The sequence below is a fragment of the Pongo pygmaeus genome, chromosome 15 (genome assembly GCF_028885625.2).
Source record: "Pongo pygmaeus isolate AG05252 chromosome 15, NHGRI_mPonPyg2-v2.0_pri, whole genome shotgun sequence".
Classification (NCBI taxonomy): domain Eukaryota; kingdom Metazoa; phylum Chordata; class Mammalia; order Primates; family Hominidae; genus Pongo; species Pongo pygmaeus.
In genome coordinates this window covers 64,145,633-64,167,609 of record NC_072388.2, presented here as the reverse complement: position 1 = coordinate 64,167,609, position 21,977 = coordinate 64,145,633, and the positions used below count along the sequence as shown (strand labels likewise).

The 21,977-nt window shown below is 43.8% G+C and overlaps 1 protein-coding gene across 3 annotated transcripts in view; it reads right to left on the bottom strand.

Annotated features, from left to right (window-relative positions):
- Positions 1-21,977, bottom strand: part of FUT8 (fucosyltransferase 8) — a 456,741-nt gene that overhangs the window by 405,471 nt on the left and 29,293 nt on the right. For 2 of the 3 annotated variants that reach the window (XM_054449583.2, XM_054449582.2), the window contains exon 1: positions 3,103-3,287. The exons of the other annotated variant lie outside the window; for it this stretch is intronic. The gene's annotated coding sequence lies outside the window, so the exon portion shown is untranslated. Of the gene's footprint in view, positions 1-3,102; positions 3,288-21,977 lie in introns of those variants that run through there. 3 annotated transcript variants of the gene reach the window in all.

Here is a 21,977-nt window from a genome sequence, read left to right as displayed (position 1 = left end):
TAAATGGTGGATGGATAACTGACCAGCAGTTTAAGAGGGAAGGGAAGAATTGAGATCCACACCTTATATATTAAAATTAATTTTGTTTGATTTAAAGTCTTAAAAACATATAATACTGTAAAGTTCAGAAGAAAATAGGATTGAAAATTTGTCAAAACAGTAATGGGAAGATGACTATAATTATAAGCAATACTAATTGCTTATAGTATAAACAATAGTATATTGCTTCTAGTATAGCAATATAGTATACTACACAGAAAATATTAAAGTACTTAACTACATAAAAAATTTTTTAGCCTGGGCACGGTGGCTAACGCCTGTAATCCCAGCACTTTGGGAGGCTGAGGCGGGTGGATGACAAGGTCAGGAGATCAAGACCATCCTGGCTAACACAGTGAAACCCCGTCTCTACTAAATATACAAAAAATTAGCCAGGCGAGGTGGCGGGCGCCTGTAGTCCCAGCTACTTGGGAGGCTGAGGCAGGAGAATGGCGTGAACCCAGGAGGTGGAGGTTGCAGTGAGCCGAGATCGTGCCACTGCACTCCAGCCTGGGTGACCGAGTGAGACTCTGTCTCAAAAAAATAAAAAAATCTTTCTAAAGAAATTTTATATGTAACATATCACCAGAATTAACAACAAACAACATACCAGGAGTTATATTTACAACAAGAACTATGTCAAGAACTCAGATAAGTTGATAAGAATCCCATTAAGACCTTAGCTGATAACTGAACAAAAACTAACAAAACAATTAACAAAAGAACAAGTATTAACAAACACAAAAAAGTAGTCAATTTTACTAATTATCAAAAAGAAACAAATTAAAAGCATGGTTTTTTTTTCACTAAATTAATTAAATTAACTTTATTAAATGAACTCCTTTACTAAATTAATCCCTACCAAATTAAAATGGAAATCCCCAAATCCAAACCCAGTAATATCAGGACCTGTATTCCTTGGGTAGTACCATAAATTGATGTAACCAATTAAGAAAGTAATTATAAATCCTAAAAATATTTATGCCCTTTGACCTAATAAATCTCTTTGGAGAATGAATCCAGAGCAGAGCAGCAGAAGCCTAAAGCCATTGCCAAAACTCACAGTTTCATCCTTTCATGCTTTCCCTGAATTAGGCCTTCCCAGACCCTATGCCTGTGCTGTCCAATACAGTAGCCAATGTCCACATGCACCCCTCTTTCCTCCACAAGGTAATAAACTCCATGAGAGGTACCCTGTCAATCTTGTTTCCTGCAGAATCCTAGATCTTAGAACAGTGCCTGGCACACAGTAGGCATCAACAAATACTTACTGAATGAATTTATGAATGAATGTCAAGTTATTTCACCAATCCTCCCCAAATACGCTTTGAGCTTTCTTGTCTCCAAGAAAGTCTTGCCTCAAAGTGTTTGTTTTTGCCCTCTTCTAACCAGAATCTTTATTGCTTATCTAAAACGATGTACTTTGAGCTTCGAGTAGAAACTGCCCAACTCAAAAGCATTTCATGATAAGGAGATTTTTTTTTTTTAATCTTACAAAAGAAATTCAGGGCCGGGCGAGGTGGCTAACGCCTGTAATCCCAGCACTTTGGGAGGCTGAGGTGGCAGATCATGAGGTCAGGAGATGGAGACCATCCTGGCTAACATGGTGAAACCCCATCTCTACTAAAAATACAAAAAATTAGCCGGGCGTGGGGGCGGGCACCTGTAGACCCAGCTACTCAGGAGGCTGAGGCAGGAGAATGGCATGAACCCGGGAGGCAGAGCTTGCAGTGAGCCGAGATCGCACCACTGCACTCCAGCCTGGGCGACAGAGCAAGACTCCGTCTCAAAAAAAAAAAAATTCAGAAGTTGTGTAGTTCCAGGGTTGGGTAATTCCATAGCTCAGCGATGTTCTCAAGGAACCATGCTTGTCCACCTTTTCTCTCTGCCACTCTGCAGCTGTTGCCTTTACCTTCCCCTTTATGTTTGCAAGATGGCAATAGCAGTTCAAGCTCTATGTCCTTAACAACATCTCAAGGCCAGAGTACCTTGTTTCCTTTTGAAGACTTAGAGATTTTCCCAGACGTCCCTTCTGCAGAGTTCCCTTTTATGTTCCATTGTCCAGAACTATAGCATATGCCCATTATTTTATTTTATTTTGAGACAGGGTCTCACTCTGTGGTCCAGGCTAGAGTGCAGTGGCTCAATCATGGCTCACTGCAGTGTCAAACACATGAGCTCAAGCAATTCTCCCACCTCAGCCTCCTAAGTAGTTGGGACTAAAGGTACGCACCACCGCGCCCTGCTAATTTTATTTTTTATTGTTGTAGAGAGGAGGGCTCACTATATTGTCCAGGCTGGTCTGAAACTCCTGGACTCAAGCAATCCTCTCATCTTGGCCTCTCCAAGTATGGGGATTACAGGTATGAGCCACCATGCCCAGGCCAGTACATGCCCATTCTTAAACCAGCCCATTTCTAAACCAGTTACTGGCAAGAGTAGAAAATTTTCATGATGGGCCTAAAGAATCCAGATTCACCTTCCTTGGGCTGACTGAGTCCCCCATCCCAGAGCTCCTGGTTGATATAACTGAAAGAAGTGGAACTAGGGTAGGAGGCTGCACTCCAGGAGATAAAATGGTCTCAAAATAAGCCCTTGAGACTTTTTATAAGTCACAAAATCCTACTAGTTTTTCAAAGTGCAGCTCAAATCTCGGGTCTTTCATTAATTTTTCCCTTATTATCTTAACCAGAGGCAGCCTGTCCCTCCTACGAATTTAAAACCTTGAGTAACGGCCAAAAACATTGGACTCATTCCTGATTTCTCTCTTTATGTCATAAATCATAACCCTATATCTCATCTATCTTGTCTACTCTACCTTCATTATATATCAGAATCTAATTTCATCTCACCACCCTTAGTCCCTTCTCTCTGGTCCAAGCCACCATCATCTTCATCTCATCCTAGATTATTGCAGCATCCTTCTCACTGGCCTCACGCTTCTCCTTGTGCACTCTTGGAGTCCGTGCTCACAGAGTGATCCTTCCAAGGTGTGAGTCCAATCATGTCACTGCTCTGCTCAAAACCCTCCAATGGCTTCAAAAGAAAATCTAAAGTCCTTACCACCACTTGCAGGGTCCTCAGTGATCCACTCTGTCACCTCTCTCATGTCTTCTCCTGCCCACGGTCTCCTGCTCATTACTTTCCAGCTACACTGGCCTGCTTGTTCTTAGAACTCACCAAGCACACTCCTTCCTGAGAGCCTTCGTGCTTGCTGCTCGCCTTGCTTAGAAAATTCTTCACAGACTCTGATGACTCACTCCCTCCTTCTTCAGATTTTGACTCAAATGTCTCCTTACCAGAGAGGTCTTCTCTGATCTCCCATCTAAAAAACCACATTCTCTTAACCATGTCACTCTACCCTCCTTAATCTGCTTCATTTGCCTTCAAAGTACTTCCCAGAAGCTGGTGTATTACACATATTTATGTGCTCACACTCATCTTGGCCTCTCAAAGTATGTCTTGTCTCATTAGAACATAAGATCCGGGGGGTGGGGGAATAGGGGAGGGATAGCATTAGGAGAAATACCTAATGTAGATGACAGGTTGATGGGTGCAGCAAACCACCACGGCACGTGTATACCTATGTAACAAAGCTGCACGTTCTGCACATTTATCCCAGAACCTAAAAATACATATATACATATATATACACATATATACGTGTGTTCCATATATATATATACACATATATATATGTGTGTGTGTTCCTTATGTATATAAGGAACATAAGATCCATAAAGCCAGGGGTTTTATCTGTTTTGCTCCCTGTTTTTGAGACAGCCAAGTGTAAAGGGGTCCCCTGAGAAACTCCGACTGGCCTGCGCACTGGGAGAACAGGGTGGAGCTGCAGAAGTTCACACCCTTTGCAGCAGGAAGGAGCCTGGCCTCTCCTGATCCAGGGTAGTATGTGGGATTCAATCAGTGAGGCAGGAAAAACCAGCTAGCAGGACTCTCACTTTGCTGAGAGTCCCTGTTTCCATTTATTTTCCTTTTTGCCCAATAAGTTCCATTTTTCTCACCCTTCAAAGTGTCTGCAAGCCTAATCTCTCGTGGCTGTGTGCCAAGAATCTGGCTCTTAGCTGAACTGAGGAGAAAGTCCTGTAACACTTTAGCCTCAGAGCTTACAACAAAACACAATTAGTGCTCCATATATATTTGTTCAATACTTATGTATTCCTTTAACATTTGTTATCTGTTGGGCATGGTCTCTAGCTGCTATCTTTACAAACATCCTGTCTCTTCAATGGGAACATAGGATTCTTAAAGGCCAGAGCTGAGTCTTAAAGCTCAAGGCCTTAACATAAAGAGGCCACTCCAAAGTGTATGTTGTTGACATTGGAGGGAGGATACATTGGGGCAGTAACAGCTGTTGTTATGTTACCTCACTGGCTCTTGGCAGGGCCCTGAGAAGCTGAGGTATGAGACACAGCAGCATATTTAGGAGAGAGATGCCGCCTTGCTCCTTGAACAGGAGGAGCAAGGCGGCATCTCTCTGATACTAAAAGGAGAATGCGGAGCACCTTTCCTACTTACATTCCCCCTAGAACTAGTCTTTCCACTTGGAAGTTTGTTTGCAATTCCACATTCTTTGCAACTGAATGGGGCCTCACCCTCATTAATTAGTGGCAAAGGTCACTCCTCAACAGATGCTAAACAGAAGCAGAGCAAACTTAAGGGTGGCTAAGGTCACACAGAATCGTTGCTCAAATTTAGGAAGGAAACCCACCTAGCGTGAGGTGGGGCCCCAGGAGGGGCATCTGAGCCCCAAGAGAGCAGCTCTCTTTAGCCCCTGCTCTAGTTTCTTTGCAGTTCTCCTAAAGAAGTTCAGCAGCAAGGCCATTTACCGGACACAAGGGAATCAGGCCAGTTTCAAATGTTGATAGCATTACACTTGCCAGAGGAGAAAGGGACAAGTGAGGAGACTGAAGACAGTGCTTTCAAGAAAAAGATATTGAATGTGCACTCGCTAAGCCCAAAAAGCAAATGCCAGGAAGAACCGTGAGCCTTCTTTGAAGCCAAGTCTGCGCAGAAGAGTCCCAGGTGTAGGGAAGGAGGAGCTGAGGTGGTCTGAGGACGCACAGCAAATGCCCTGGGGGGTGGGGCGGGAGGAGAGAACATATTTTAAGCAACCTTAAAAGACTCGTTTTAGCATTCCGCAGGAAATGAAAAGCAGATGTGTTGGTTTGGAACTTGTTTACATATTTGGCCTCTGAGAAGCTTCCAGGACAGTTAGGACTGGAGAGAAGGGGTATTTTAGGCAAATGCTATAGTCTCCACTTGGAGAGAGTGGGGCCCTTCTTCACTGGTTCACCTGCTTCTTGAGAAGCAAGCATTTAGGCTGAAAGACCCTCATTGTCCCTAAGACAGGTCTGGCTAGAATAAACCAGGATTTGATATACAGAACTGATCTCCCTGTACCTTCTTAGAGAAACAAAGGGTTGCTGCACCTCCTGTCTTGCTTTCAAGTCACACCCACTGGGCAGAGAAGTGAAATCAGAGGCTTGGACATTGGGAGGATGATGGCATGGTTCACACCAAAGGTCCTGAGATTTGCAGAAGGCTGTTAGAATACAGATTACTGGGTCTCACCAGCTCGGCCGAGCTAAGATGAGGCCAGTGGCTACACTGGAATCATCTGGAGATTAAAATAGACTGATAGCTGAGCCCTGTTCCCACGGATTCTGATATTAATTGGTCTGGGGTATGACTTAGGCATTTTTAAAAAATTATTTTTAATATATAATAGAGAGGGGGTCTTACCATGTTGCCTAGCTAGTCTCAAACTCCTGGCCTCAAGCAGTCCTCCTGACTCAGCCTCCCAAACAGCTGGGATTATAGGCATGAGCAACCACGCCCAGCTGACTTGGGCATTGTTTAAAGCTCTCCAGATAGTTATAAGGTACAGCCAAGATTGAGAACCATTGAACTATTTATCTTTTACCTGCTCTCATCATTCCATCCCTAGATTAACTTCAATTTACCTTCATAACATGTTCGCAAGGTGGTTAGGACCACAGGAGACCGTGGGATCTAAATTAGGCATAAACCTGGATTTAGAGAAGAAGCTAAAAGAATATTGCTCTCAGAGACATCAACTATCAAAAAATCTATGTAAATGCAGGCAATTCCCCTTTTTTGTAATATGTCCGGGAAATGGCGCTCCTTAAAAGATATTTTTTAGTTGCTGCTAAGGGACAGGAAAAGTAGCAATCTTTAACACTTACTGAGCATTTATTATGTGCCAAGTACTCTTCCAAGTGCTTTCATTTTAAATTAATTTAATTTCCACAACAGCTCAATGGTGTTGGAGCTGTTATTATCCCCCATTTAGCACATGAGGAAACTGAGATACTAGGAGATGAACTAATTTGTCCAAAACCACACAATTAGTCAGTGGTAGAGCTGGCTTTCAAATTTTGGTGGGCCTCTGAATTATGGAGACTACAGAGACTGTTGAGAAAGAAAAATAGCTCAGATCAGTCCGAGCTATGTGAAGTATGCAAAATTTATCAAGCCTGGAGAGACAGGAGTATGGGGCTTCAGTCACATCTCTGCGCCCATGTCCAGGGCAACTGTGTAAAGGCATTTTGTTCCTGCTTAACTGCCTTACCCATTATCTTCATGTTGGAATTTGTGATGCAAAGAATAACACATACCCAATCAATAGCTTATGTTATTTTAGTATGAATTCTTGGTAAACAATTTAGAAGCTGCCTCTTCTTTATTCCTTAAAAATCCTCTTGTAGCTATTTCTAATCAGAGTGTGGGTTTAGGGCAACTTGAATCTATGCTCTTGGGTGGCCACCCTCAAGCTTTGAGCTTGAATAAACTTGAAGCCATCCTCACCGTGTTAACAAGAATTCTGGACAGAAATATAGTTATGATTAAGCATTAATTAGGCTGCACTTTGGCTCACTTCCTTGTAACAACAGGAAGTGAAAGTTACGGAGTACTAGATCCTGACCACTTGCATCCTCATTGTTCCTACAGATAGTATTTCTGTCTGAGGTTAGAATCATGAGTCCTCTGATTAAGATAGATATAATCTCTGACATTAGAATCATAAGGCTTTTGTTTAAGAATTGCTTAAGATGTTTTTCAGATCCCAAATTTGAGCTGATGCCAACAAGTTTGAAGACCCCCAGAGGAGAGCAGAATCAGCATGAGAATACAGTTTCTTCATCTGCCTGTTCTATGACTTCATCCTGCACCCCTGGGCCAAGCAAAGATCTCCACACTTCAGCCCACTCCAAAATCACTAAAAATTCTAGCCCCAAATTCCTTGGAGAGACTGATTTGAGGTTTCCTCCCATCACATTCAGCTGCCCTACAATTAAACCTCTTTCTCTCCTGCAACTAGGTGTTTCAGCGTATTGACTTGCTGTGCACATTGGGCAATGAAACGATTATGGTTACAAACTCTATATTTAATCATCTCTTCAGAATCTCATTAATTTAGGTTGTGAACCCCAAATATCTGAGACAGGTCTCAGTCAATTTAGAAAGTTTATTTTTTCAAGGTTAAGGATGCACCCGTGACACAGCCTCAGGAAGTCCCATGACATGTGCCCAAGGTGGTCGGGGCACTGCTTGGTTTCATACATTTTAGGAAGACATAAGACGTCAATCAATATATGTAAGATGTACATTGGTTCAATCAGAAAGGTGGGACAACTTGAAGCAGGGAGGGGGCCTCCAGGTCATAGACAGACAAACATTCTTTTGAGTTTCCAATTAACCTTTCCAAAAGAAGCAATCAGATATGCATTTATCTCAGTGAGCAGAGGGATGACTTTGAGTTCTGTTTGTCCTTTGTCCAAAAGGAATTTCCTTGTAGACAAATCGTGAGGCAGGTATATAGCTTTTTTATCTTAGTAGCTAACTCCTTTAAGGAATAGAATGGGAGGCGTTTGCCCTAAGCAGTTCCCAGCTTGACTTTTCTCTTTGGGGAGGGGCCCAAGATTTATTTTCCTTTCACAAGGTTGACACTGTTCAAAATACTAATGACCAGGCTCTAACCGAGATCAATTGGATCAGGATCTCCTGGAGTGGATCTTTATCAAAATTATTATTATTATTATTATTATTATTTTGAGATGGAGGCTCACTCTGTCACCCAGGCTGGAGTACAGTGGCATGATCTCAGCTCACTGCAACCCTCCACCTCTCGGGTTCAAGCGATTGTCCTGCCTCAGCCTCCTGAGTAGCTAGGATTACAGGCACGCACCACCACACCCTGCTAATTTTTGTATTTTAGTGGAGACAGGGTTTCACCATGTTGGCCAAGCTGGTCTCAAACTCCTGACCTCAAGCGATCCACCCGCCTTGGCCTCCCAAAGTGCTGGGATTACAGGCGAGAGCCTGGCATATCAAAATTATTTTTAACAAATCTCCTAGAGAGTTAGTTGTTGAACAAGATATGAGGCCACTGTTGGGGGTTATTTATTTATTTAGAGACAAGATCCCTCTGTTACCCAGGCTGGATTGTAGGGGCACTGTCATGGCTCACTGCAGCCTCAACTTCCTGGGCTCCAAGCGATCCTTCTGCCACAGCCTCCCAAGTAGCTAGGACTACATGTACACACCACCATGCCCAGCTGATTTTTTTATTTTTTGTAGAGACAGAGTCTCACTGTGTTGCCCAGACTGGTCTAGAACTCCTGGCCTCAAGTGATTCTCCTGCCTCGGCCTCCCAAATTTCTGGGATTACAGGCTTGAGCCACTATGCCCAGCCTCACTGTTGGGGTTTAAAATGAAGACTTTGGAATCAGGTTATCCTAGGTTCATTATTCTGCCACCACTTAAAACAGGAATCTTTTAACAAATTCCCCATTCTCCCTTTGAACTTTCATTTCCTCATCTGCGTTGGAATGACTATACTTAATTCTTGAGATTGTTCTGAAGATTACATGGGTTTAAGGTACTTAGCATAAAAATAGAGGCAGGAACATTGCAACTCTAGAAGGTATTTTGAGACATTAAACAGGTCCTCCCTTCTACCATCAACAAAACACACTTCACCACATTCTACTGCTCTGCAGACCCAGGCATGCCCTGCCCCAGGGAAAAGTGAGGTTATCATAGCTGGAATGCCAAGAAAAAGAAAGTCAGTGGTTAACTTTTGAGATTCAAATGAGATTGCTGAACACAAGACTTAGATTTGAGAGAAAATACTTTTTGAGCATTCAGGAACTATTTGGCCCTAAATAGTTATTTTGAACCAAATAAGAATGGTCTGAAAGAACTCTCCCCACTCCTCCATGCAAGATTACCAGCCCCTAGATACTTTCGTAGGGTTATCTAGATTGGAGAGATGTGTGGTCTCCAAGGAAGGCCCCTATCATCTTCCCAGGGTGAATTATTTTAGCAGAGAGGGAACTCTGGCTGGCAAGTAGAACACAAGATAAGCCTTGAGGAAACTAAGAATAGAGGAAACTTGTGTCTACTTCCTATCTAGGGAGGGCAGCTGACCCCACAGATTTGCTTATGCTACAGTGATATGGGGTCAACAGAGCACAGATGGTTGTTCGGGTGATGGGGGAGAGAGCTCAGTGACAGCCTTGTTTCTGGCTGTGGTAGCTGTGGGAAAGTAGCTGGACTGCCCCACTGTCATGCCGAGAAGTGCTCAGAAGTGAGCTGAGAGGGAGAGTTGGCAGCTCAAAGTGGTCATGCCATGGAGAAACAATGATGGATGGCAGTGCAAACCAAAAATTCTAAGCTCCCAGCCACCTGAATGGACCTCCTCATCTCAGCAAAGGACATACCAATGTTAACCTGAAAAGTTAGTTCAGGCCATGATGGGAAGGGGGGGTCGGACATGCTTCATCATACCTTCCTCTCTTTGGGCATTCAGGAAAAGCTGACCAGCATTAACATCAGCATAGACCTTAAGATTTGTTAACAGACTAAGTCTGACAAACATTTACAGTCTATTCTCTCTGAAGTCTGCTGCCTGGAGGCCTCGCCTGCATGACAAAATCTTGGTCTCCACAACCCCTTATCTTAACCCAGCCATTCTTTTTTTTGAGACAGGGTCTCGCTCTGTCACCCAGTCTGGAGTGCAGTGGCACAGTCTCACTCACTGCAACCTCCGCTTCCTGGGCTCAAGCAATTCTCCTGCCTCAGCTTCCCGAGTAGCTGGGATTGCAGGCATGAGCCACCACCCCAGCTCATTTTTGTATTTTTTGTAGAGATGGTATTTCATCATGTTTCCTGGGCTGGTCTTGAACTCCTGAGCTCAAGCGATCTGCTCACCTCAGCCTTCCACAGTGCTGGGATTACAGGCATGAGCCACTGCACCTGGCCCAGACATTCCTTTCTATTGATAATAACTCTTTCAACCAATTGCCAATCAGAAAATCTTTGAATCTGCCTATGACCTAGAAGCCCCTGCTTCTGGTTGTCCTTTCTGAACCAAACCAATATATATTTTACAGATATTGATTGATATACTATGTCTCCCTAAAGTGTATAAAACCAAGTTGTAGCCTGACCACCTTGGGAACATGTTGTCAGGATCTCCTGAGGGCTGTGTCATGGGCCATTGGCCACTCATATTTGGCTGAGAATAAATCTCTTCAAATAGTTTACAGAGTTTGACCCTTTGTCAATAGCAGCATGAGCTGAGCAAACTAGATGGGCATGCAGCTGCTTTAGGGGACAACACGGGGCTATGCTAGTATCTCTGGATGTCCTGGGATAAGCTGTTCCCCATCTCTGGAGCTACCAACTCTGAGCACATGGTATTACAAGGGTTCCCCCTTCCCACTCTCCTGCAACTGAGATTCCAGCTAAAGGAGATCAAAGAAGAGAGGATGAGTATGAATGAATGAATTTCCTACTGGATTAATTTTTCTGCATTACACAGAATGAGAGTGTAAGATCAAAATTATGTTCTGTTTTAGAAAATCACAGATGTATCCGTACATATCTGAAACTATCTCATAAAATTAATGCCTGCTAATCATTAGAACTACCAAGCTTCCCAAAACTCAGCAAGACGAGCAAGACTTAGTATGGCTCCCTAAAAAGTAGCACAACAATCAACACGAAATAGATTGAATCAGCAGATATCTTTAAAATGGCAGTGTGTTTACAAGCAGTTTTGAGTGACATAAAAACATTGAAAATTAAATATTGAGGATGGGTGCAGGCTCATGCCTGTAATCCCAGCACTCTGGGAGGCTGAGGTGGGCAGATACCTGAGGTCAGGGGTTTGAGACCAGCCTGGCCAACATGGTGAAACCCCATCTCCACTAAAAATACAAAATTAGCCGGGCATGGTGATGGGTGCCTGTAATCCCAGGTACTCAGTAGGCTGAGGCAGGAGAATTGCTTTAACCTAGGAGACAGAGTTTGCAGTAAGCAGAGATGGAACCACTGTACTCCAGCCTGGGTGACAGAGTGAGACTCCGTCTCAAAAAATAATAATAATAATAATAAAAATAAATAAATAGTGAAAAAGGGGAGTGGAAGCCCAGCATTACTGCAACACTGTCTAGGGAAGAAAGATACTGTGTCTGTTAGACTGGATTGTTATTCCAGGTTCTGAGTGGTGTCCCTGCAGTCAAACATCCAGAGTTCCTATGTTCTACTGTAGCCTGGATGCATAGCCCATGAAGCTACTCAACAGGCTTTACTACAATTTGAAATTCACCAATGACAAACTTGGTTTTCCAAACACCTAAAGGAGAGAGGGGCAAATAGTAGGCACAAAGGCTCTGCTGTGTTGAAAGGTGTGCCCTGCCCTGTAAACCCACACATTGGGGTTCTGGTTTACAAATAAGTCTCTGGTGAGTTAATTAATGGATGCTTCCTAGATAGGGTTGTCAGATTTAGCAAATAAAAATACAAATATTGGGGCCAAGTGCAATGGTTCATGCCTGTAATACTAGCACTTTGGAAGGCTGAGTTGGGAGGATCACTTGAGGCCAGGAGTTCTGGACCAGCCTGGACAACATAGTGAGACCCTGTCTCTACAAAAAATTTTAAAAATTAGCATCCAGGCATGGTGGCACATACATGTAGTCTTAGCTGTTTGGGAGGCTGAGGCAGGAGGATCTCCTAATCCCAGGAGTTCTCAGGGTTGCCGTGAGCGGCAATCGCAGCACTGTACTCCAGCCTGGGCGACAAAGAGAGATTCTGTCTCTAAAACAAAACAAATATCACATGGGATACACTTATACTAAAAATTATTCATTGTTTATCTAAGATTCAAATTTTACTGGGCACCCTGTATTTTTCTGTCAACCCTACTAGAGCCTGCCCACTGCCAGGTATACTAATAAAATGGAGATCCTACATCTGCAAGGCTGAGGACCAATCCTGGCCCCAAGACCACCCTCACCAACATAATGCTGCTCTCAAGGAGCCCACCTAAGTAACCAGCCCAAGGTTAGGTTAGGTTTAGACTTTGACACACACACACACACACACACACACACACACACACACTCTCACTCTCTCTCTCTCTCTCTCTCCCTCTCCTCTCTCTCTCTCCTTTTCTCTTCTCTCTTCCATTTATAAGTTTTTTTTTTATTAAAAATCTTTTTTTCTGTTGTTTTTTTGAGACGGAGTTTCGCTCTTGCTGCCAGGCTGGAGTGCAATGGCGCGATCTCAGCTCACTGTAACCTCTGCCTCCCAGGTTCAAGCGATTATCCTGCCTCAGCCTCCTGAGTAGCTGGGATTTCAGGCATGTGCCACCGTGCCTGGCTAATTTGGCTAATTTTGTATTTTTAGTAGAGATGGGGTATCTCCATGTTGGTCAGGCTGGTCTTGAACTCCCAGACTCAGGTGAACTGCCGGCCTCGGCCTCCCAAAGTGCTGGGATTACAGGCGTGAGCCACCACACCCGGTCAAAAATCATTTTTAACTGACACACACAACAATACATTTTATGGGACACATAGTGATATTTCAATACACATAATATATAGTGATCAGCAGATCAGGGTAATTAGCATATCCATCATCTTGAACATGTATCTTTTTTGGTTTAGAGACAGGGTATTGCTCTGTTGCCCAGGCTGGAGTGCAGTGGCTTGATCATAGTTCATAGTTCACTGTAACCTCAAACTCCTGGACTTAAGCAATCCTCCTGCCTCGGCCTCCAAAGTAGCTAGGACTATCTACTACTATCCAGGCTAATCAAATAGTTATCATTTCTTTGTGTTGGGAACATTCAATAACCTCTTTGAGTTATTTGAAACTATATAATATATTACTGTTAACTATAGTCATCCTATAGTGCTGTAGAACACTAGAATTTATTCCAACTTATTCCTCCTATCTAGCTGTAATTTTGTATCCTTTACAAATCTCTTCCTATACCCATTTCCCGCTACCTTCCCAAGCCTCTAGTATCCTCTGGTCTACTTTTTACTTCCATAAGATTGACCTTTTTTAGTTTCCACATATGGGTGAGAACATGTGGTGTTTAACTTTCTGTTCAAGTTATCTGGCTTATTTCACTTAACACAATGTCCTCCATTCCATCCATGTTATTGCAAATGACAGGATTTTATCCTTTTTATGGCTGAGTAGTATTTTATTGTGTATATATAACACATTTTCTTTATCTTTTGTTGGACACCTAGGTTGACTCCCTATCTTGGCTATTGTGAATAGTACTGCAGTAAATATGGGGGTACAGATGTCTCTTCAATACATTGATTTCATATCCTTTTAGTATATACCCAGTAGGGGGATTGCTGGATCATATGGAAGTTTGATTTGTAGTTTTTTGAGGAAACTCCATACTGTTCTCCATAATGACTATGCCAGTTCGTGTTCCCACATAATAATCATCATTCCTTCAAAGCCTTCCCTTTATTTATACACAAAGTAAACAATCTCCCTTATTAAGCTTTCCAGGACTTTACCACTTTACCACCTGTTATTCCAAGACCAGATTTACAACTTGGACAATACATGTATAAAATTGACAGTCATTTATTGGTGGCATCCAAGGAGGTAATGAACATTATTAACAACATCTATTATGTTGTAAGATTAGTTGCTTCCCTGCAGTAGCTAGTAAAATATGAATTCTTATTAACTTTCAATAAAGAGAACTTCTATTCCTTTTTTTTTTTTTTTTTTTTTTTTTGAGATGGAGTCTTGTTCTGTTGCCCAGGCTGGAGTGCAATGGTGCAATCTCGGCTCACTGCAACCTCTGCTTCTGGGGTTCAAGCGATTCTCCTGCCTCAGCCTCCCGAGTAGCTGGGATTACAGGCAACTGCCACCACGCCTGGGTAATTTTTGTATTTTTTTAGTAGCAACAGGGTTTCACCCTGTTGGCCAGGCTGGTCTCAAACTCCTGACCTCAGGTGATCCACCCGCCTTGGCCTCCCAAAGTGCTGGGATTACAGGCGGTGAGCCACTGTGCCCAGCCAAGAATTTCTCTTCCTTTAGCTGAGTCTCCTTTCTGATTTTTGCCTAAATCATAATCTTGGGCTTTACTATCCATTACATCCTGAGATCCTTAGACTTCAGATCACTTTATAGAAAAATCAGTTAACGTATCTCTGTAGGGCCACCTCATTTGTTGTACCTAGGGAAAATTAAGTTAGGAGGATCACCACAGAATAAACAGGGGAGCAGGTTTGGCCTGTGATTCAGTGAGTAAAAAAGATCTCTTTGCTCTTTTCCCAAGCCAGCTCTCCTTCTCTCTTTCTCAGCACTAACATATTATAGGATGTCAGTATCTTTTTTTTTTTTTTTTTTCTTTTGAGACAGAGTATCGCTGTGTTGCCCAGGCTGGAGTGCAGTGATGCGAACAGGGCTCACTGCAGCCTCAACCTCCTGGGCTCAAGCAATCCTCCTGCCTTGATCTCCTGAGTAACTGGGACTAGAGGCACACACCACCATGCCAGGCTAATTTTTTTGTTTTTGTTTTGTGACAGTGTCTCACTCTGTCACCCAGGCTGGAGTTCTCAAGCGATTCTCCTGCCTCAGCCATCCAAACAGCTGGGACTACAGGTGCCTGCCGCCATGCCCGGCTAATTTTTATATTTTTAGCAGAGATGGGGTTTCACCATGTTGTCCAGGCTGGTCTCGAACTCCTGACCAAAAGTGATCCGCCTGCTTTGGTCTCCCAAAGTGCTGGGATTACAGGTGTGAGCCACCGTGCCTGGCTTAGGATGTCAGTATCTTATACTTGACGGTGGCTTCCCTTTATCTTCTTCTAAAGAGGTTTCTGCCCTCTCTAGAGAGACAATATTGATTCCTTATCCCCAGATCAGATGGAGTTAAGTTCATGCTACTTGACTCGAGCCATCATCAACCTCTTCCATTCTAGACATAAAGTGCAATTTTTGCTAAGGAATTAAAGAGTCTCTCTGGTAAAGTGTGATTTAGGTCATTCTTCTAGAATTCGGGTTTTAACTCACGGCTGGCATTTCCGAAGTAGTTTAGGGTGAGCATCTGAAATAAATGAGTCATCTCGGTCCTTCTATTTCTTCTATTTCCCATTATTTTCCAACTTAAACATCTAGGGACTAAAGATTAATTTATCCTCCCAATGCTGGCAACAGGCAAGTCATTCTGTAATATATTTTGGGAAATTAATGGACTTCCATTAGGGGAGAAGTAAACAAAAGTTGATAATATATATGCCTGTTTATCTATAGACACACAGTATCGGGAGCTGAAGAATGAATAGTTCTAAGCCAGGCTTGTTGTTAGGTTGAAAAAAAACCCAACCAGCCAACCACCAATTTGGTTTTCCTCAAGCTGTCAGCTGAAGCAGAGAGAAGTAAAATGTTAAGCTGAGGGGTGTTTTAAGATGCTATACTTGTTCCCATATTCTCCACCAAGTCAACCCTCCTTATGTGGCAGGGAGAGCTGCACTCAGACCCCGGATGCCCAGGGAGAAACTGGGAGGAATTTCTGCTCCCATTGCAGGTAGGATCTGGTGGTTTGGTGAAATCCATGTGGTTAGGAAACCTCAGATTAATCACCTGAGTGGTTTGGGAGACAGAGGTTGCTAGATGCCAGAGGCACTCAGAGGCAAAAGGACACTGAGGCTTTATAAAGGCTCCTTCCATGGTGGGCACTTGATAGCAGACGCAGCAACCTACAACATCAGCCTCAGCGTTTACTCTTCCCTTGCTCCAGAGTGCAAAATATCTCCCTAGGTATTGAGAAAAAACACTGCGAGAACCATTCAACCTACTTCTGTATAAATGTAGTCCTCATACTACATTAGACATTTTTTTTTTTTTTTGAGACGCAGGCTCGCTCTATTGCCCAGGCTGGAGTACAGTGGCATGATCTCGGCTCACTGCAACCTCCGCCTCCCGGGTTCAAGCGATTCTCCTGCCTCAGCCTCCGGAGTAGCTGGGATTACAGGCATGCACCACCGCGCCTGGCTAATTTTGTATTTTTAGTACAGACGGGGTTTTGCCATGTTGGTCAGGCTGGTCTCGAACTCCTGACCTTATGATCATCCCGCCTCGGCCTCCCAAAGTGCTGGGATTACAGGTATGAGCCACCACACCCGGCCAACATAAGACATTTTGTTGGCTAACATTAGTACAGCACCCTACAGTTTGTAAAATGCACTCAGATCCATGGTCTTACTTGATCCAGTTGCACACAAACCTTATCATGATGTTCTATGATCGTAAGCCATCAGTAAATAGTGGCGGTACTGAAGTTCTCCAGAACATGTCTCATTCAGGGAAACCCTTCAATATGGTCTTACAAAGAAATATTAGTTTATTTGATAACTGAAAAGACAGAGGGTCTTGCTCTGTCACCCAGGCTGGAGTACAGTGGCTTGATAATGGCTCACTGCAGCCTTGAGCTCCTGGGCTCAAGTGATCCTTCCACCTCAGCTTCCGGGGTAGCTGGGACTAGAGGCACACATCACCACACCCAGCTAGTTTTTAAATGTTTTTTTGTAGAGGTGGGGTCTTGCTATATTTCCCAGGTTGGTCTTGAACTCCTGGCCTCAAGTAATCCTCCTGCCTTGGCCTCTCAAAGCACTGGGATTACAAGCGTGAGCCACGGCACCTAGCCATAAGATATATTTAAGACAAAAGCTAATTGGTATTGGCAGGTAAAACTCAAGAAAGGTGCAGGTACCCAGGTCCTCTGCTCTCCCTGGATCCTGTTGGCTTTTTGGATGCACCATCAAGCATCTGAGGAGGGACCCCTGGTGGCTCTTCCTTTTCATAGGTCAACTTGAGAGGGTCTTTGCTGTGGTGGGAAAGTATTTCAGGGTTCAGACACTGATCAGCATGAGCTTAGGGGCCCATGGCTTAAGGAAGTGCTATGAAATGCCCAGCTAGTGTCTTCAGGTCTCCTGGTACCACAGGAAGTTGAAGTTGGGCACAGCCAGTCTCTCCTCTTGGGGAAAGAAGAAGGTAGCCCATTGCTAGGCAACCCCAAAAAGAGTTCTTAGGACCATTCATTGGATATTCCTATTTGTCACACCACAGTTTCTACCCATATCCCCCAAACTTAGCTAAGTACTTAGAACATAAAAAGTACTCCAAAAATAACTACAGCTTCCACTAATTGAGGGCCTATTGTGTGCAAGTGACTTCGCATATTTTATCACTAGTTCTCACAATGACTGTGCAAGATAGGTATTATTAGCTCTATTTTATAGATGAGGAAACAGAAGCTAGAGAAGTCTAAGTGACCTGCTTAGTAATATGCAAGTCACATAGAGCTAATAAATGGTGGAGCTGAAATATGAACCCATATCTCTGTGACTCCTTTTTCCCCCAGGCTATGTAGCCTGTCACTGTGAACATAGTCTCTCTCCTCTCCTCCCCACTGGCCCCCGTACACGTGTGTGTCTGTCTGTCTCCAGCTTGACCTCCCCCTGTCTCGCTGTCTGTTTCTCTCTCATCTATGGGTAGGTTCCCACCACTTCCTTTCCTGAAGTCCATGCCTTGCGTGCCTGCCTACTGAAATGTGCTTCACCAGTGAGGCCTCCTGACCCTTCTGCATTGTGACAAGCTGGCCTGGATGATTTTTCTCACCTCACCCAGTCTAGTTTGCTGTCTACCTTCCAAACCCAGCAGGTACTTGAAAAGTAGTGGTCATCTGCTGTTAGTAAAAGCTCCAAGTAAGAAAAATGAAAGCTAAACTAGGAGCAGAACAAAAAGGAAGTTAAGAGATAAGAACCAAACCTGGTTTCTTGGCAGGGCCCTTAGGGAAAGAATGACCCAAGGTAAGTCAAACCTGGACCCTAAAGCAGGAAGGGCCTCTGGCCTTTTCACTCAGCAAGATGCTCAGGGGACAACCCAGAACATAGTGACTCTGGCTGAGGACGCTGTTACATTACCCAGGGACGTGTAAGGCCTAACAATCACCATCCTCCTCCCGCTCCTCTTCATCAAACGCATTTATTAAACAGCCTAATTATTAAACAAGGCAGGTGGAAGAGAAAGGTGGGAAATTGGAGGGTTGAATCAAGCTTTTTAAAAAGCTAGAAAAATGACTCACTTTGTGTAACCTCTCATTTGGAGAAAAAAGTGGATGTTCCTGATCCAGCCAGGTACGTTTTTAGACCTGTAGGGGAGAGATAGGGAAACAGACCATTTTTTCTCTCAGTCACAACTACTGTGAGCTCAGAGCTGAACTGCCAGGCCTCTAGAATAAATTCAGAGGATTTATTCTTCCAACAAGGGCCAGAAAACTGACAGAATCACAGGCAAGAATAATATCTGTTCAAGTCAATGTTTAGAATATTAGAAGTGTGAAGACATTTTATTAGCAAATCCACCAGATTTTCTACTTAAGGTAAGAAATTGTGCTGTATTTTTTTTTCCTTCCTTTTTCTTTCTCTTTCTCTCTTTCTTTCTCTTTCTCTGTCTCTCTCTCTCTCTCTCTCTCTTTCTTTCAGACAGTCTCACTCTATCGCCCAGGTAATCTCAGCTCACTGCAACCTCTACCTCCTAGGTTCAAGTGATTCTCCTGCCTCAGCCTCCCGAGTAGCTGGGATTACAGGCATGCGCCACCATGCCCGGCTAATTTTTGTATTTTTAGTACAGAGAAGGTTTCATCATGTTGGCCAGGCTGGTATCAAACTTCTCACCTCAGGTGATCCGCCCACTTTGGCCTCCCAAAGTGTTGGGATTACAGGCATGAGCCACCACGCCCAGCTATTTAGTTTTAAATCCTGGGATGGAGCCCAGTGTCTGACATAGGGAGATGCTCAATAAATGTTTGCTAGGGCCAGGCATGGTAGCTCATGCCTGTAATACCAGCACTTCAGAAGGCCAAGGCAGGAGAATCATTTGAGCCCAAGAGACCGAGACCAGCCTGGGCAATATAGCAAGATCCCCATCTCTACAAAAAAAAATTTCAAACAATTATATTGAAAAGCTTACTAGGATAAAATTGAAGGCAAGAGCTGAGTCTTATACAATTTTGTATTCCATTTAGTGCCCAGCACTAAGTGAATGAGTGCCTGCAGGCATTAATGAATGACAAATGCACTTTTTGATTTGCCTTTGAAGGAAAGCATATGCCTTTGCAAGCAGTGGTATCATCTTCCTAATTATCCAAGAAGTCTGTGTTCTCTTCTTAATTTCATTTTGATTTTGTTCCCTTAAGAAGACAGAGCTTTTGCTAAACGAATCTGGCTACTAAAAAGAAGCAGTTCTGCTGGCTTTTCTTCTTCCTCATGTAGTGTCAAACAGTCCTGAACTTCTGGATCCGTCAAGGTATTTCCTATGTTCCTATCTGGGCACAGGTCAGGATTCTCCCAGGAGCTGGTCTAATTTGCCTTCAGCTTTCCTTGTCCTCCTCCTGTCAAATCTCACCTCTCCTCCTTGTTCTTTGTTTTGCCCCAGTTGAGTTTTGATCCCTTTTGTCCAGCAGCTCCCTGCCTCTCCCAGTACAGTAAATCTCATCTCTCTCAGTTTAGCACATTAGCACATTTACGTGGAAAGTATTTAATACATATGGATCATATGGGTAGCCAAGAAAGTACATGGTGTGTGTGGGGGAAACCGAGGTAGGAGCAGGGAGAGGCAAGAACCTTTTCTCAAAAGAGTCCTGAGTGTGGCCAGGCACGCTGGCTCACACCTGTAATCCCAGCACTTTAGAAGGCCAAAGCAGGTGAATCATTTGAGGTCAAGAGTTCAAGACAAACCTGGCCAATATGGTGAAAACCCGTCTCTACTAAAAATACAAAAATTAGCCAGGCAGTGGTGGCGCATGCCTGTAATCCCAGCTACTTGGGAGGCTGAGGCTCAAGAATTGCTTGAGCTTGGGAGGCGGAGGTTGTGGTGAGTCAAGATCATGCCGCTGCACTCCAGCCTGGGTGACAGAGTGAGACCCTGTCTCAAAAAAAAAAAGAGTCCTGAATGGAGGGATAGTAGGATCAGTGACGAGCTTTCTTTTCACAAACAGAAACAGGTGCAAGTCACTGAAGGGGCTTCATTTGGGAGATGAAGTACATTTCATTCTATCAGTTCCCTTCACAAATATATAAAAGCTCCCTATTTTACAGCTGAGGAACTGAAACTCAGAGAGGTTAGGAGACTTCCTGACCACACCTTCAGGCTGAGCTAGGTACCCCTCCTCTAGGCTTCTCTCATGGGACCTCTGTCTTAGTGCTTATCACACTGTGATACAGTTACTTACTTATATCTTTTTCTACTCAATTTTCTGTACACTCACTGAAGGCAGGAACTGTACCTTTCATTTCCATGATTCTCATAGATAAAGCCCTCAATAAATGTTTGCCAGATGAATGACTTGCCCAAGGTCACACTGCTAATACATGGCAGAACTGGGACCAGAACCAAGACCTCCGTCTCCACAGATCCCATATCCTTGCTGTTCTCCTGGGACATTTTCTGGAAGAAAATGAGCTGTGGGCCTATAAAGAAGCCAATCGAGCATTTGGCAGGTTAGTGAACTATACTGAGAGATTTTTTTTTTTTTTTTTAACTTTCATTCTCCTTACTTTTTGCTGTTGTCAAGAATTTTAGGCAGTTACTCAGAGCTGAGGCAGGTGGGTCACATCTATAATCCCTGCTCCCAAAATAGCTGAATTCATCATGTCTTCAGAGGGGGAGGCTTTGCCGATGAAAGTGAGGGCTACAAATCTCCACAGATGGCTTTCTCGCTCCCTCTCCTGCCCGCCTGCCAGGTGTGAACAAACACTTTGAAGTAATTTGGGGATGCCCGGGAGGAAATGTCAAAGGCTGTGCTTCATGGTTCTTAAAACATTGGAGAGTTCTGATCTTGTTGGTCCCGAACAACTAGGCTGGAAATCTCATGAGAAAAGGCTTGTTTCTTTTCTCATCTGGTCACACACATTGATGATGGAGGGTCCTTTCCTGTCAACCACAAGCAAGATGCTAGCACTTCACTTGGATAATGTGAATGTGGCCAGACACTGAGAAGAAAGAGGTGCCAGGCCTGCACTGCTGCTGACAGTAGAAGGGATTGTCTGGTTTCAAAGGAAAACCCAGAATAGAAAGGCAGCAGAGACAAGCGGTCCTGAGAACTGTATCTGTAGTGGTCAAGAGTCCAGGCTCTGGGGCTAGATCTGCCTGGGTTCCAAACTTTGTTCTACCACCTCCTAGTTATCTTACCTTGGGCAAGTTACTTAACATTGCTGTGCTTAAATCCTCATGTGCCAAAAGTCATGAACATCAATGAGCTAATCCATGAAGTTTCATCCCTCTCCATTTGCCCTTCCAGTTCCATTCTCTATCCATTTCTTCATCCCTGCTCTGTGCCCTAAGAGACCAACCTCTAAGACTGTATCACCCAGTGTCCTTTGCCCTCTGGCTTCTAGTTGGATTCATCCAAAGGAGCTACTGGCAGAAGACATTGGCTGCTCAGAAGGATAAGAAAGAGCCCAGGGTGTTTAATTCCCTGGCTTTCACAATGCTAGGTCACCATTTCAACAGAGGCTGTATATCTCTACCTCCATCCCCAGCCACTGTCAGGCAGTC